Source organism: Triticum aestivum, chromosome 1A (genome assembly GCF_018294505.1).
Source record: "Triticum aestivum cultivar Chinese Spring chromosome 1A, IWGSC CS RefSeq v2.1, whole genome shotgun sequence".
In the NCBI taxonomy this organism is placed as follows: Eukaryota; Viridiplantae; Streptophyta; class Magnoliopsida; order Poales; family Poaceae; genus Triticum; species Triticum aestivum.
The window spans coordinates 212,356,413-212,367,286 of NC_057794.1; positions in this window are offsets into that span (position 1 = coordinate 212,356,413).

Here is a 10,874-nt window from a genome sequence, read left to right on the forward strand (position 1 = left end):
CGCATGAATCGGAGCTACAGATGCAGAGTTATAGCATGCCAAAGTTTGCATAAAATTAGGGTTTGTAGGGAAGAAGTCAACCGTGAAGATTTGGATCTGGATCTACTATATCGGTTACTATAGCAGGAGGTCACCGGAAAACAGCTCGACGTCGCCGGAGATCGAGGGAGAGAGCGGGTCGGCCAGAGGAGAGGTCGCCCGGGGCCGGCGACGAGGTGGCCGGTGGCGGTGGCGCGGCAGCCCGCGGCGGCGAGGTGGTGGCGGAGGAAAGCGGCCCGGTGGTGGCGCGGCATGGTAGGCGGCGTTGCTCGCCGGCGTGGGGCGGCGACCGGCCTGGTGCGGACGGGCGGCGGAGCGCGGGCGTCCTGGGCGGCGCGCAAGGCCGAGGACAAAGGCGGCGGGGTCGCGGACGGGCCGGGAGGGCCCCGCCTGGGCCCCGATGGGCCGGCTCGCGGCGGCGCGGGGGAAGTGGGCGCAGTCGGCGGCGAATCGGGCGATGACACGTGACGGCGGGTGACGGGAACGGACACGTCCAGACATCGGGTTTTCGTACGGCGGCGCGAGGAGAGGGAGAGGTTAGGGTTTGCCCGAGATTTTTGGAAGGGGATCCATATATAGGCATAGAGGGAGCTAGGAAGCTCCCAATGGAGTGCGGTTTTCGGCCGCACGATCGTGATCGAACGCTCTAGCCGATGGGAGAGGTTTTGGTGGGTTTTGGGCCAAATTTGAAGGATGTTGGGCTGCAACACTCACGAGGCCTTCTCGGTTCCTCGGTTAACCGTTGGAGTATCAAACGAAGTCCAAATGGCACGGAACTTGACAGGCGGTCTACCGGTAGTAAACCAAGGCCCCATGACAAGTCTCGGTCCAATTCGGAAATGTTTAACCTCCACACACGAAAAGAGGTAGAAAGGGGCACCGGAGGAGATAGGAGCGCCGGAATGCAAAACGGGCAACGGGGAAAATGCTCGGATGCATGAGACAAACACGTATGCAAATGCAATGCACATGATGACATGATATGAGATGCATGACAAAGATAACAACACACGAAGACAAAAACCCGAACCCGAGGAAAATAAAATAACTTAGGCCGGAAACAGCAAGAGTTGGAGCACAGATAAGGTAAATTACATTCGGGGTGTTACACCTACGCCTTGTTACCCCGAAATATTTCAGATATATCTTTGTCTCATTGTGCTCCGAAAAATCCCTCCATCTCAACCCGCGCCTTGCTATCCCAAAATTACAACGCGCGCGAAAACTCCCACCTCCTGCGAAATCCCGACACGTGAAATGCTTGTGATACCCTTGAACCGAAAGAACCGCCTAGCTCAAATCGGTGGGGGTACTTTCATAACTTACCCCACATTTTGAACAAGAGCGTCCCTAAGCCATGGTTCCCCCTCCCATCGCCTCCTTTTCGCCATTCGAAATCCCAGGCCGCCATAACCTCTCCGCTCCAGCCATGAAACCACACCCTCCTCCGTCCGCCACCTCACCGCTGCCCAGTCGGAGCCTCTTCCCCGACGACATCATCCACAGCAACACCTCGACGTCCCCCATCCACCGTACCGGATGAGGATCCGTCGTCGGTCTCGTTGTCCCACCGGTTCAGGCACCCCAAGGAGCTGCCCCGATGTTCCCCTCGTCTTTTGCGCCACCTCCATTCCCACACCACTGTGTTCACCTGCACCACCAAAAGAGAATCATCATCATCACCATTTCCTCGGATGAAGCTGAGGCCTAATCGGCGCCACCAAAGCGGTTGTACCCTAATCGCCGCATTTTCTTCTTCATTCGATCTCATGGTGCTGCCGGCACTCGGTCCCGAGCCGACATGGCGCGGCTCCATCCATGGCGGCGTCGCTGGCCACTTCCTCCACGGCGTCGCTCCCTCGGCGGTGGCGTCCACATCAGTAGGAGTTGCTACTACTTTAGCTCTCGCTCACGCTGCTGCTCTGCTCTTGCTCTCGGTCTCCTGCCTGGTCTTCTCTTGCTATTGCTCTTGCTCGCTCTTGCGTTGCTGCTCTCGCTCTTGCTCTTGCTTGCGATGCTGCTCCGATTTGGCTACACTTTATTTGATTGAATCGACTTTTGGGTTAGTCGATTTTCAAGGGGGGGCTCCTCGGAGTTAACGAAGAACCGGCCGCAGCAGGGAGGGGGGCTTGCCGGAGAGGTACCCCACTATCTATCTTAGGGTCTAGGGTGGGGGCGGTGGTCGCCGGAGGTGGCGTGGGGACCGCCGGAGAAAAAGCTCGACACGGGGGCGGGGGGGGGGGGGGGGCTAGAGGGATGGCCAGGGTGGCAGCGGACCGGCGGTGTGATAGAGGGGAAGGTGTCTCGATGTTTCGAGGAGATAGATATCGTTTTCTGTGGGACTCGACTTTGACGATCCGACTACGAACGTGCAAAGACGTCGCGCCTTAGCAATCGCTAAACCAACTTTCGAGGGTTATTGACCATGCCGGAGCACGATCAACCTGACCGCGAGGGTCTATTTCCTGCGAGCAAACGAAAAACAAGCAAGAAACTGAGATTGCAATCTGGATATTGCGAATATAAGATGAAAGCCTTATTAATGAAGGTGGGGTTCTGTGACGCCTTGGTCTGGTCGTTGGACACAAACGAAGTACGCGAAGTTGCAGCTATGGCGAACTTTTAATCTAAACAAAACCCAAAGTCTAAACGACGCCCTAAGGGCTGTATATATGAAGGAAGAGAGGGGAATTTCGTGGCCCTTGGAGGAGGGGTCCAAAACCAACCCTAACTCTTGTTTCCCCACACATACGGACTCTAAAAACAGCCTATACTTAAGTATTTCAAAAATACATGGGCTTGGCCCAATAATAAGGTGATGCAGCACCTAGAATAGCCTCTGGACGAAATTTATGAAGTGGCATCTTGTATATTTCGTCCAAGGCTTCATGCACTCCTTATGTTGGCTTCAAAGTCCTGAAATCATCACTTGTAACTCCGTTTTTGATCCCCATGCGCATGCCATCATCGCCATGCTTGGTCTTGCTCTAGTGTTCATCCCTCTTATCCATGGCAGGCCCTTCATTTGTAAGAAAAACAAATGTATCCAATTTAGGCATTACCAAGAAACGAAAGTACCTGATAATTTAATTGGCGTGCGTGACCTCTAGTAATTGGTCTAGTATGTATAGCAGCAGGGGCTGTGGGTGTAAAAATGGTATTAATGTCCTCATCATCCTCCCCTTCTTGAAATGAAGTCGTCCACGATGGAAGCTCATCGTCCTCACCCAAATAAGTCTCAAATCTGCAATGTTTAAAGTGGGACTAACACCAAAATCTGCAGGCAGCTCAAGTTTATATGCATTATCATTTATTTTCTCTAACACCTTAAAAGGACCATCAACACGTGGTATTAGCTTTGGTTTGCCCAAATTAGGAAATCTATCCTTATGCAAATGTAACCAAATAAGATCTCCAGGTGCAAACACAACATGTTTTCTACCCTTATCTCCAGCAAGTTTATATTTAGCATTCATACGCTCAATGTTTTCCTTAGTTAACTCATGCATTTTTAAAATCAATTCAGCACATTCTTCAGCATCAAAATTAACCTTCTCCGAAGATGGAAGAGGCAACAAATCAATAGGTGCACGAGGTAGGAAACCATACACAATTTCAAAAGGGCAACACTTAGTAGTAGAATGCAATGAACGATTATAAGCAAATTCAATATGAGGCAAGCATTCTACCCACATTTTCTTGTTATTATTCAAAACAGCCCTAAGCATAGTAGACAATGTTCTATTGACTACTTCAGTTTGTCCATCAGTTTGGGGGTGACAAGTAGTACTAAAGAGCAGTTTAGTCCCCAACTTAGCCCATAAACATCTCCAAAAGTGGCCAAGAAATTTAGTATCACGATCTGAAACAATAGTATTTGGCACACCATGCAAGCGAACAATTTCACAAAAGAACAAATCAGCAACATTAACAACATCATCACTTTTATGACATGGTATAAAGTGTGCCATTTTCGAGAACCTATCCACGACAACAAATATGCTATCCCTCCCCTTCTTTGTTCGAGGTAAACCTAAAACAAAGTCCATTGATATATCCTCCCAAGGAACAGTAGGTACAGGCAAAGTCATATATAAACCATGAGGATTGAGTCGTGACTTAGCTTTTTGACATGTAGTGCAGCGAGCAACAAAACGCTCAACATCCCGTCTCATCTTTGGCCAAAAGAAATGTGTAGCAAGTATATCCTCCATCTTATTGACGCCAAAGTTTCCCATTAATCCTCCTCCATGCGCCTCCTGCAACAACAAAAGATGAATGGAGCCAGTTGGAATGCATAGCTTGTTAGCACGAAACACAAATCCATCGTTAAGAACGAACTTGTTCCAAGTTCGCCCTTCCTTACAATTCTGCAATACATCTTTAAATTCAGCATCATGCACATATTGATCTTTGATGGTCTCCAAACCAAATATTTTAAAGTCAAGTTGTGAAAGCATAGTATAACGACGAGACAATGCATCGGCAATAACATTTTCTTTACCCTTCTTGTGTTTAATGACATAAGGGAAAGTCTCAATGAATTCAAACCATTTAGCATGTCTACGGTTCAGTTTTGCTTGATTTTTAATGTGTTTCAAAGATTCATGATCAGAATGTATAACAAATTCCTTTGGCCATAAATAATGTTGCCATGTTTCTAAGGTCCGAACAAGAGCATATAATTCTTTATCATAAGTACAATAGTTCAGACTAGGCCCACTCAATTTTTCAGAAAAGTATGCAACAGGTTGGAGTAAAGTAACACACCTCCTAATCCAATTCCACTAGCATGACATTCAAGATCAAAAGTCTTATCAAAACCAGGAAGTTGGAGTAAAGGAGCATCTGTCAACTTATCTTTCAATACCGTGAAGGCTTCTTCCTGTGTTGTACCCCAAACAAAAGGCATATCCTTCTTTGTAAGCTCGTTTAGAGGTGCAGCAATGGTGCTGAAATCTCTCACAAAACGCCTATAGAAACCAGCAAGGCCAAAGAAACTCCTCACTTGTGTGACCGTTTTGGGCTGCGGTGTAACGCCCCAGACACACCCGCCGGTGGTCGTTACTCCTGGCGGGATCTAGACTGGCCCCACAGATCAATACTAGTCTTTTCTGCACACTTTGTCCTCACTCGTGCGCACCCGGGAGCAACTTTCCGGTCGGTCACCCATCCTGACACTACTCCAAGCTGAGCACGCTTATGGAGCTCTGTCGAAATGGGCTCCCGAAAAAGAAGGAATTCCTTATTGATATGAGTAGTCTATCATCCCTAATAAGCCAGGCCCTCACATGCGGCCAACTCTCAATAGCTTCAATCTTGGCTTTATCAACTTCAATTCCCTGTGGAGTAACAACATAGCCAAGAAAAGATACTCGGTTGGTGCAAAAGGTGCACTTTCCAAGGTTACCAAACAAATGTGCATCACGGAGAGCAATAAAAACAGCACGTAAATGTTCCAAATGTTCCTCCAAAGATTTGCTATAAATCAATATGTCATCAAAGTAAACTACCACAAATCGTCCAATGAAAGCACGTAAAACTTCATTCATTAACCTCATGAAAGTACTAGGTGCATTAGTTAACCCAAAAGGCATGACTAACCACTCATATAATCCAAACTTAGTTTTAAATGTTGTTTTCCATTCATCTCCCAATTTCGTATGAATTTTATGGTATCCACTACGCAAATCAACTTTGGAGAATATTGTAGGGCCACTCAATTCATCAAGCATATCATCTAGCCTAGGAATAGGATGACGATAACAAATAGTAATATTATTAATGCCTCCACAATCAACGCACATACACGACGTACCATCCTTTTTCGGCACTAAAATGATAGGAACAGCAAAAGGACTAAGGGATTCGCGTATATAACCTTTGTCGAGTAGTTCTTGTACTTGACGCATAATCTCCTTCGTCTCCTATGGATTGGTACGGTATGGTGCACGGTTGGATAATGATGCAGCGGGAATTAAGTCAATTTGATGCTCAATCCCTCGAATAGGTGGTAATCCCGGTGGCACGTCTTGTGGAAAGACGTCAGCGAACTCCTGCAAAATGTTAGTGACAGCAGGAGGCAAAGAGGAAGGCACGTCCTCGAATGAAAATAATGCCTCTTTGCACACAAAAGCATAGGAAACAGATTTGCTAAAATCTAAATCATCAATATCAGATTTGGTGGCAAGTAAACATGCACTTTTCAATTTAATTTCAGAAGCAACACTAGATGGTTTATTATTAGGCTGCATTTGTTGCTTAAATTCTTTTGCCACAATCTGATTTTCTCTTTTATTTTCTCCTGTTTAGCTTTATTAGCTCTATTAATATCATCTTTCAAAATGGAATCAGGAGTCATAGGAAGCAAAGTAATATTTTATCCTTATGAACAAGAGTATACTGATTGTTTCTACCATGGTGTACATAATTTTTATCAAATTGCCATGGTCTACCAAGTAATAAGGAACATGCTTGCATAGGTACCACATCACAATCAACATAATTAGCATATGTCGAGATACTAAAATGCACACGAAGAGTACGTGTTACCTTAACCTTGCCGCTGTTGTTGAACCATTGGATGTAGTAAGGATGTGGATGTGGTCTTGTGGTGAGAGATAGCTTCTCCACCATCTCCATGCTAGCTAAGTTATTGCAGCTCCCTCCATCTATGATGACGCGAACAGAATGTTCCTTCACAACTCCCTTTGTATGGAACAAATTATGCCTCTGATTTTTCTCAGCTTGTGTAACCTGCACACTCAAAACACGTTGAGCAACTAAACATTCATAACTGTCAGCATCTTCAGCAGCCATATATTGCGTCGCATGATCAGAATACTCTCCACCGTGTTCTTCATGTGTAATAAGAGCCAAAGTCTCCTCATCATTGTCACTAGCGGACTCATACCCACCATCCTCAGTAGCAATAATCACACACTGAGATTGGCATTCTCTCGCAAAATGTCCTCTTCCCTTACAACGACGACAAATAATATCACTTGTGTGCCCTGTTGATGCCATGGAAGAAGAAGAGCTCTGCGCAGGTCCGGCAGGTGTGCTCTTGGCAGATAGTGGTGGTTGTGTCTGCTTTCTTGTATCATGGCTGGAGGTGGCACCTGATGGAGGTGCAGGTGGAGTGGAAATAGAGGATGCACGTGGTGTCCATGATGAAGATCGACCTGCAGAAAAGTTAGTTCGCGCCAATGCCTGTCGATCCTGCACTTCATATTCAGCTTTACAAGCAAGATGGAATAAATGAGTGATATTAGTATAATCCTTATACTCTAGAATGGTCTGAATCTCTCTATTTAATCCACCCATAAAACGTGCAAGTATAGCTTCATTCTCCTCAACAATACCACATCTAATCATGCCAGTTTGTAATTCCTGATAATATTCTTCTACATATTTTTTCCTTGTCTTAAACGCTGCAATTTTTGAAGTAATTCACGTTGATAATATGCTGGAACCCAACGAGTATGCATAGCAGTTTTCAAAGCAGCGCAAGTAGTTGGAATAGGACATAATCTACAATGTTCAGACCACCAAACACATGCAAAGCTAGTAAAAGCACAAACAGCAGCAGGAACACGTCTCTCCTGAGGATATTGTAAATATGTAAATCGTTGTTTAGTTTCTAACTCCCAAGTAAGATATATATCAGGAACATATCTACCCTCAAATGGTGAAATATTCAATTTTAGTTTAGGAAGATGGTCATGTACCTCAGGTGGTGGTGCATCCCTACCATTGCGATGATATGCATGAGGACGACCTGGTGGTGGTGGTGCTGGTGGTTGCACGTAGTTCTGATTTTTGTCAACCTCATCCTCGTAATTGTCCTCCACCTCTGTAGTAGCAGCAGGAGCGGCAGAAGCATCAACAGCGGCACCAGAATTTTTCCCCGGGTCAATGGGAACGCGTTGTGCTCGTCCCAGTTGATTTGGAAGGCAACATTGTTGTTGTTGTTGTTGTTGTTGTTGTTGTTGTTGTTGTTGTTGTTGTTGTTGTTGTTGTTGTTGTTGTTGTTGTTGTTGTTGTTGTTGTTGTACAAGTGCGTTAGGTGTAGCCGGTGGTGGTGGTGGAAGACGTCCGAGCAATTCATTAAACTTGTTATCGATCTTTGTTTCAAATGTCTTCTCCATGCCATCTATCTTCTCCATGGCCTCTTCAAATCTGTTTAGCATATCTTGCACTTGTCCACTCATCATTTGCTGAAATTTGTCATGCAACTCCTTATTTGTCATGTTCTCCCAGTCAGTCTCGTCGGCTTGTGATCCTGCCATGGTTAGCAGCAATAGAAACACACAAGAATATGATCCTACAGACTACTAACAAGAGGTGGTGGTGGATGTCACAAATCCATCAAGCAAATCTCAAATTCTTACCAGTTCTTACCCATCAGCAGGCGGTGATCGGAAACCGTCGTAGTCAAAACTCTCAAAGCTTGGATAGAGCGATTACCAGGGAGAGTCAAACGCAAGACATAGATGTATGTGGAGATGGGAAAGCTAATAATATGGTAGCAAAAAGGGTTAGCAATAATCAATTCAGAGATGCAAAGTTGAATAAACGCTTAACGACGGTACTGTGCTGGTCCTAGGCTAGACCATACTAGAGATGCGAGCCTAGAACACTAACAAAATCACGGCGCTGCATGTAAACAAGGGAGGAGCACGCTCTAAACTTTTTTTCTTTTTTTCACTTTTTTGCACTTTTTTTCCTCTTTTTTTTGCTCCGCAACATTTTTTTTTGAAAAAGTCTAAAAATGGTCTAAAAACTGCCTAGCCAGAATTTTCTAGACTATTTTTCTTCTGCGGGTAGCACGGAAACACAGGAGTCCTACTCTGTCACGACTCGAAGTATCGCGTGATTTGGAAATCAAAAACAAAGCAACAATTACTGGACTCGGACTGGTGGCGGAGAGGAATCTGGTGGAATCTCGGACTGGTGGCGACGATGAATCTGGTGGATATCGGACTGGTGGCGAATATATGTTGCAGGTGGACTCGGATTGGCGTGATGGCGGCGGGTATGTGGTGGCGTATATGGACTCAGATTGGTGGTGAATATGGCAGCGACGATGAAGTTGGTTTGGTGGTGGTATATGGCAACATCGATGATGATGATGATGCGGTGGTGATATATGGCAGCGGCAACGTGACAACCTGTGAACAGAACTCGAAACTCTAAAGGACTAAACGCTAAGACTAGAAACCTGACACGATGATGCAACCGCAAATTCAACAAAGCAAATATAGAAAAGATTATGCAAAGGCTCAGATTGGTTCAGATAGGATGAACTAACCCTAAATTTTCTTTTGGCTTTTTCGCGGACTATAGGTACGAAGAAAAGACTCGATCTAAACTACGAAAAACTGTAAAATCTCAACGAGAAACCTGGAAATCTGATACAACTTGATAGAGGCGAAGGTGTCCCGATGTTTCGATGAGATGGTGGCTATCGTTTTCTGTGCGAGTCGACCTTGACGATCTGACTACGAACGTGCGAGACGTCGCGCCTTAGCAATCGCTAAACCAACTTCCGAGGGTTATTAACCACGACGGAGCACGATCAACCTGACCACGAGGGTCTGTTTCCTGCGAGCAAACGAAGAACATGCAGGAAACTGAGATTGCAATCTGGATATTGCGAATATAAGATGAAAGCTTTATTGATCAAGGTGGGGTTCTGTGACGCCTTGGTCTGGTCGTTGAACACAAACGAAGTACGCGAATTTGCAGCTATGGCGAACTTTTAATCTAAACAAAACCCAAAGTCTAAACGACGCCCTAAGGGTTGTATATATGGAGGAAGAGGGGGGGATTTCGTGGCCCTTGGAGGAGGGGTCCGAAACCAACCCTATCTCTTGTTTGCCCACACATACGAACTCTAAAAACAGCCTATACATAAGTATTTCGAAAATACATGGGCCTGGCCCAATAATAAGGTGACTCAGCAACTAAAATAGCCTCTGGACGAAATTTATGAAGTGGCATCTTGTATATTTCATCCAAGGCTTCATGCACTCCTTATGGTGGCTTCAAAGTCCTAAAATCATCACTCTAACTCCGTTCTTGATCCCCTTGCACATGCCATCATCTCCATGCTTGAACTTGTTCCAAGGTTCATCTTTCCTGTCCAAGCTAGGCCCTTCATTTGTAAGCAAAACGAATGTATCCAATTTAGGCAGCATCATATTCTCATGAACATTAAAATCGTTACCAAGAAACGAAAGTACCTGATAATTCAATTGGCGTGCGCGAGCTCTAGTAATTGGTCCAGTATGTATAGCAGCAGGGGTTGTGGGTGTAACAATGGTATTGATGTCCTCATCAACAAACGTGCAAGACGTTGCGCATTAGCAATCGCTAAACCAATCTCCCGAGGTTACTGACGATGCTGGAAGCACGATCAGTCTGACCACGAAGGTCTATTCCTGCACGCAATCGAGGAACAAGCAAGAATATGATAATGCAATTTGAATATTGCGAATGTAGATGTAGTATTGATAAAGGTGGGGATCCGGGAGCGGTCTTGGTCTGGTCCTTGGACACAAACGAAGTACATGAAGTTGCGTTGGCTAACTTTTAACTAAACAAATCCCAAGGAAAAAGCTACTAGATGGATCTACTTATATAGGAGCAAGGGGTGGCGGCCAAGCAGGTGGAAGAACGTCCCAAGGCAGCCAAAAACTAACCCTAGGTCATACAAGGCTCATGGGCCCAAGTGGAGGTTGTGCAACACCTTTGGACTTGTTGTTTGACTCGGATTCTGCTGCAGCGTCAGATTGTTTCGTCGATATCTTAATGCTCCGGACGAATTTGAA